The sequence below is a fragment of the Arachis ipaensis genome, chromosome B09 (genome assembly GCF_000816755.2).
Source record: "Arachis ipaensis cultivar K30076 chromosome B09, Araip1.1, whole genome shotgun sequence".
Taxonomy (NCBI): domain Eukaryota; kingdom Viridiplantae; phylum Streptophyta; class Magnoliopsida; order Fabales; family Fabaceae; genus Arachis; species Arachis ipaensis.
Window position 1 is genome coordinate 139,047,966 of NC_029793.2, and position 7,523 is coordinate 139,055,488.

The window sequence follows — 7,523 nt, forward strand, 5'->3', positions numbered from 1 at the left end:
GATTGGTTTTTCTGTAATTAATTTTTTTAGGAGGAACCATTTTAATTTGGTCATATATTCTGTATCAAGAGACAATGGCTCCTACCGAAAAACAATTATGGCTCCAGCGCTGTGCTATATGTTATGTTATGTGAACGTTGCGTTTCCCTTTCGAATTTTAAATTCCACCCCTACTCTTTGATCGTTGCACTTGCACTTTGAAAATGACTTGATGTTGTGATAAGGTTGTTGAATGTTGAATTGAAGGACTTGCTTACATATTTTTATTTTTACCATTTATATATATTTTCTTTTGTATTCTTCTATATTCGGTGTATGTATTATTTTGTCAATTTGGAATCCTATTAGGAACCATTGTGTTGCATGAGACAAATCTTATGCTTCCGGAAAACATAATTGCTTAAAATTGTACACTGTAATAAATGTCTTAACAATTCCTCTCTTCCTAATAAATACCGTTTTAATATAATTATATATGTATTTTTTTACTTTATTAGTTTATAAAATTTAAATATATAATTAATTAATAATAATTATATTTTTATGAAAATATCAAGAATATTTGGTGTATAAATAATATTTTTTTATATTAAAATTTTTTATATAAAAAAATAAAAATAAATTAAACTTTTATAATTTATTTTAATTTATTATAAAAAATACTAAATTTTGTGTCCTTATCACTTCTATCTTATTTTTAATGTCCTATATGGTCTTGTTTTTAAAATCAAAAGCACCATAAGTGTCCGTGGCAAAAAAGTTCTGTTATTAGATTCTCATATGTGGTTAAGGTTTAAGCGAGTTGGAAATAAAGAAAAGAAAATAAATTAGAAACTCGCTCTATATTTGTTCCTAAAAATTTCTACCATCAATTTACTAAGTCAATAATTGAGTCTAAAATAAAACAAATCAAGTGGGCAAATGCAAGCACATATATAATGCAAGCGTGGGACCAACTCAATGAATATAACATTTAATGCATATAATCATCAAGGATTTGCTTTTCATTTGGGGATCTATATACAAATTATAATAACACAAATTAAATTTACAAATTACGGAACGAATAACAATAACGTGCAAAGGGCATTTTAGTCAAACCGTCAGAGGAATAAACCAAGCAATGGGTAATGGTGTGGCACCTTGGTAAATTAGTAATGACAGGTGGAGCTAAGTTAGGTTAACATCAATAGGTGTGGCCATGCCCCTCTCTTTTGTGTTATTTCCTTCTTTTTTTTTTTTTTTTTTTGTTTTCCTCTCTATTTTTTAAAATTTTCCCATAACTAGTAGTGGTTCAATCGATTGCCGATTAATCATCGATTTGAACGATTTCTATCCTAGTTTAATATTGACAATTTTTAGATAAATTGGATCGGTTATAATGCTAATTTTCGCTAGTTTTTAATTTAACAGGGTCGAATTGACAGAATCATGAAAACTTCCTTGTTCAATATAAATGACACATTGTTATTCGATCAATGTAGCTTTTAGTATCGATGGGCCAAAACTAATTTTGTTTCGAATGAGGTCGAAAAGGAGGCTGTTAAGAGAGAATTTGAAGAGATAATCGGCTCAAAAAACTAGGTGCGAACCCTTATTATTTGATAACCTTTGATCAAGAAAATTACATTATACAAATTAATAATTTAATTGCCACCACTAGTTGGAAAAAAATGAAGTTATATTTTGACATAAAAAAATTGTGTAAAAAATTATCAGATAAAAATATAATGTAAAAGTATTCTTAATGTTAATAGTTTTAAAAGGGAAATTATTGTCAATACTTTGACTGATGAAATTTTTTTATGCTCAGTAATGACCAAATATCAATCATTTTTATTTATAATTATTAAGTATCAATAATATTTTCTTAATCACTTTTCTTTTTAACAATTAGTGATCATAAAAAAGTTTTAAACCTTTTCTTACAACTAATTAAAACTTAAATAAATATTGATTGGAAAAAATATAACGCACATTATTGAAAAAAAAAATAGACATGTATATGTACTCCCCCCAACTCAAAGTGGAGATGAAAGAGAAAATTTACATAAGTTTAATGAACATTATTTATTTTATTGAAGTTCTAATAAAATAAAGATCAATTTAATTTCATTTAATAAAATAAAAATCAATGAAATTAATACAAATCCAACAGAAAAAAAAATACCTGGATGTGTCATTGTTCTTTTTTAGCATAAAAATATTTGTCGGAGACCATAAAAATTTATTGACATTGCACATAAATTTTTATACATAGAACAAAAATTTTTGTATATAACAAAAATTTTATCTAAATTTTTTATTGAATATATCTTAGTTATTGGGTAAGTCAATTGTCTCTTTAAAATTTTTATGCTATGCATTAAAATTTTTATATTATGCACCAAATTTTTTGTGTTATGTACCAAAATTTCTGTGCTATGTGTATTTTGTCATTGAGTGTCAATATTCTAAGCATGTGATTCTTTAAAAATTTGTGTTGTAGACCAAAATTTTTGTAATGTGCATTAAATTTCTGTACTATAAATCAAAATTTATGTGCTTAGTTTTATGAATATATATATATATAAGAGAAGAAGATAATGAAAAAGAAAACGACAATAATGATAAAGAAGGAAGATTGAGAGAAAAAAGAAGAGAAAAAATAAAAAAATAAAAGAAAAGAAAAACGACGACGACGATAATGTTGTCGAAGAAGAAGCGCGTAAAGAAGAAGAAAATCACGTTAAAAAAGAAATGTACATATCTCACTTGACTAGAATTTAATCGATAAATTTATTCCATAAAATATAGAGAATATTAAATTAAGTAATAAGCATGTTCGAATAATTAGGTATTTATTTATTTTTTATTATAAACTAAAATATTAAACATTAAATAGAAAAAAGAAATATATGACCAGAATTTTTCATATATGCATAAATCACAAATTCAAAATGGAAGGACCACACGAGTTTATTCAACAATATTGCCCAAATAAATTAACATGGATGTAATATTTTTCATATTTTTATTTGATTATATTTTGAGGGACAATTCGAGTAAGTTAGGTCCTCACTTAAATTATGATTAAAATGTATGATAAAATTTGCATTGAAATTAAAGTGTATTTTTTTAAACGCATTTGCAAAGGATTTGAACGTAGTCCACCAAAAGATAAATAAATTAAAAATTGAACGTTTAATATAATATGAAATCCAAAATTCCAAAGTACACGTAATATGCTTTTCAGATATGAATCTTTATATATTTTTTATATAAGTATTATAATCAGAAAAAGTAAATCCCACAAACAATTTTAGTATCCCTTAAGAATAAGTTAAGACACAACAACACATGCATATGTCCCTCTTCATATCTTTCGTTCATTGAACATGAAAGGTGGAGTATCTGATTGGTTAATATTAACTGTGAATAAAGGATAGGAGCTTATGTACACAAAAGTGGGTATCTCATCAATCATCATAGCACTTCCCATACCTTAGCTTTAATTTTTCCCCCCATTTTTTTTCACATTCTTTTATTCTAATTTTTTCTCTTCAAGACATTTTCAACCATAAATTCTCTTAGCCACACTACTTGTCATACTAACATAAAAAAAATAGTTGTTAGATTTTACGGGCTCGGTTATTAGTTTTATATATTTAATTTTCTTCGATGATCATATACATAACTTGCTTCAAAACATTAGTTTTTTTATTTGCTCTTGAAAACATACGGCTTTTTATTCATTGCTTACCAAAAAAAAGTTAAATAAGAACCAACCCCGCCAGGCGCGATGAAGTTTTAATTTACAACCGTAATGATCTTTTTATTATATATAGCACATGATAATCCTGATCAGAACAATTAATATAACAGTCCAAGCACAACAGAATAATCAGAGACAATATAACAGCAAATAGTGACAATTTATAAAAGAATGAGAAGAATGAGTGTGAATTGTATATTTGAAGCATGTGTGTGGTAATGGCTTTCTCTTTCGAGAAAGGGAGACTCCTCAATTACAAAATAGTATTACTTGTATGTCTTTTGTGATTTACTCTTTTCTTATTTATTTTTTCTTTCTACTAAGTTTGTTACATAACTAACTCTGCTATTCTCTCAAGCAATATTCCTCTGCAACGTACCTACTTCATGTTTCATAGTCTCTTATTCACACTGGTTGCCTCCTCTCTCTTTTGCTCCTCTATGCTGCTGGATCACTTGGACCGATCTCTTTCTCTTTATCCATATTCTCCTCAATTGGAAAAGGAGTTGTACTCGGTAACATTCATTACAAAAATATATGGTAAAAAGCGACGTTTTTTTTGTATTTACGGTGGTTTGAACCGTCATTATTACTAAAAACGACAGTTTCAAAAAACAACATAATTTTGAGAGTCATTTTGGTTATTACGGCGGTTTTTGAAAACCGCCAAAATTTTTTAGGTTAAAATGGCAGTTTTCAGATAAATTAAAATGGCGGTTCAAATCGTCATTATTTTCAAATAAAACAGCGTTTTTTGGTTGGTTAAAACCACCGTTATTTTTAGGGTAAAAACGACAATTTTAGTTAGTTAAAATGGCATTTTTGAACTGCCATTTTTACTCTGACAGAGTGACATTTTGGTTGGTTAAAATGGCATTTAAAACAATCGTTTTCACCGAGTTAAAACAACATTTTTAAACTACCATTTTTATCTTGACAGTGGCATTTTTATTGATTAAAACGGCGTTAACCGCCGTTTTTACCGAATAAAAGTGACATTTTTTATCCTTTTAAAAGACAGATTTACTGTTGTTTTTATCGCATTAAATAATTTTTTGATCAAAATCTCACAATAACAAAAAATCACAATCTATAAACGAAATATTATATAACTCATAAACAAATTATTAAACATAATATATAATTTTTTAGCTTTAAAATAAGCCTGCCTTAGTTTCTTGGTCTCTTGTGTCAATTCCATCCCGAAAACTTGCTCTAACATCTTTGTTTTTTGTTCTGACACTCCAACTTTATTATCCAAACTCAATTTCTACATTCAAATTAAAATAATCGATTTTCATTCAATCATTGACCATCATGATAATTATAAATAATTTTAGGGAATTGAAAAGTAATTTTAAGCAAAAATTATTGACTAGACAATCTCCAAAATATCATCTCATGTAATATAAATAAATAAATAAAAGCAAACAAAAGAAATCAGGATAAGAACAAGAAGCATAATTCATTGGGCAAGAAATAACTTGGTGATGTACCATTGAGAAAGAAATTTTTCTAGAACCAATAACATATGATTTACCAGAGCCCACTGCACTTTCATCATAGCCTCTCACACTGTTTGTTCCGCTAATTGCAAATATTTCATAGAAAGAAAGATTTTCCACCACATGACCACCAGAAACAGTAGCACAAAATAATTTTATGAAATCAGTTCTATAACACAGTAATGCCTTTAGATAGAAAGATCAAGTAAAATGAACAAACTTTAAAATGAAATAGAAAAACACAGAAAAAGGATGAAAAAAGGAATATTGATTAGTTTAATAGCAATTAGAAAGTCTATTTGCAGGATATTTCCCAGTATGCTTTCATGTCGAGGAGATTCCCTTCAAATTTCTGCTGCTAATCCTCGGGAGAATTGTAGTTAGTCTCTCGGGCCAATTTGCCAATTCGTTGCTAATCCTATTTCATCATTACCACAAATTTTTGAGCGAGAAAGCGAACACAAAAAGAAAGAGATAAAGAGAGAAAAGTATCGTCGAAAGCTTCAACATCCATTCTACTAGAAATGTAACCCATAACTAAATGACAACAGATCATATCCCTGCCCAACACTTAAACTGAACCAAAATAGTAATGTATAAAATTAAAGCATAATCATGAAATTCAAGAAAATACGCAAAAGTGGAGCAAAAGTAATAAACTAGATATGTAAATTATTTCATGATAGTAATTGAGTAGTAATTCTTCAATATATAAAGAATGCAAGAGAGTTATTGAAACACTAAACTGGAAGTAATTAAACTATTCCAATTTCTAAGAAGCAAAATAACAAAAACATAGCGTGCATTATTACTAAATGTTTGTGAATCAAATTTACGCTGCCATTGATCCGTCCTATGCATCATTCTTGCAATTTTATAATTGGCAATTGAAGATTATCAAACAAACAAGAAAGAAGACACTAGAAAAAGACTAAAAATTATTACAATTCTTACAAGAGCATAGAATCTGAGTTCCAAATAAATAATTCAATCCTACTAGGATTTAGAAAGGTTGACACCACAATGACGGACAGAAATAAAAAAAATAAGCATGATGATTTAACTGATGATGATCATATAGTTAACTAACAAACATCTACTCTTGATACAGTTGATAACTATTTGCTTTGCTTAAAACTATTTTATATATAATGTCTTTAATTTGACTAGCATCTATTTTTTTATATATACTTTATAGGATAGCTTTTAACTCAATGAAGAATTAGTAACACTTACCATCATATTATTTATTTTATACCATATGATCCTTAAAGTTATTACAAAATGGAAGTAGCAGGGAGGAAAGACATTAGTAGTAGTAGAATCTTGCCATAAGATTAAAAAAGAACTTATAATTAAATCTGAAAACTCATGCCTATAAAGAAAAAACTTATTAAAACAATATAAACGTGAATTAAAAAATGCAGAAAAATCAATCGCATCATCATTATATGTATTAGAAAACAGGTTGACTATAGTAACAACTATATTTGTGATGAAATTGTTAACATAACAAGTTCAATGCATGTACGAGTCTGCGAGAAGAGTTTACATGAGCTTGCAAACAAGTGCGTTTTTACGAGTAAAATTTAGGTCTTAGCTCAGTATAATAGCAACCATAGTAATAACTATAATTGAACCCTGTCATTTTATCAAACATAACATAAGCATTAATAAAGAAATCTAAATAATGTACTTCTTGTTCAATTTAACTATATTTATATTAAAGAAGAGACTCATCAGTCATCACAGTATCAAAAAGCAGAGAATCGCACTTTTGAACCCTAGAATGTCAAAAAATAGAAAACTGATAGGCCGATCTAGAACAAAAGAGAGGCACTGAGGATTTTGGCGGAGAAGACATAGAGGACGGCAAGGAGGAAGCCAGAGGATATCGTCGCTAGAGGAAAAGTCGCCGGAAAAGATTACGACTGGAGGAGATGTCACCGAAGGAGATAGCTGCTAGAGGAGGTGTCGTCGGAGAAGATCGTCGCTAGAGAATATGTTGCTGGAGAAGATCGTCATTGGAGGATATTGTCTCAGGAGGCGAATGCAGAAGTTGATCGCGCTAGAGAAGTTGTCACTGGAGGAGATGTCATCGAGAAGATTGTCGTTGGAGGAGATCGTCAGAAAATGCAAGATATCATACCTTCGTTTCAGAGAATGCCACTGAGAATATTGTCACCGGAGCAGTCTCTGGAGAAGATCATCACACAGATTGTCGTTTCGGGTTTCAGTCGCTGGAGAGCGCCATTGGGAGCAGC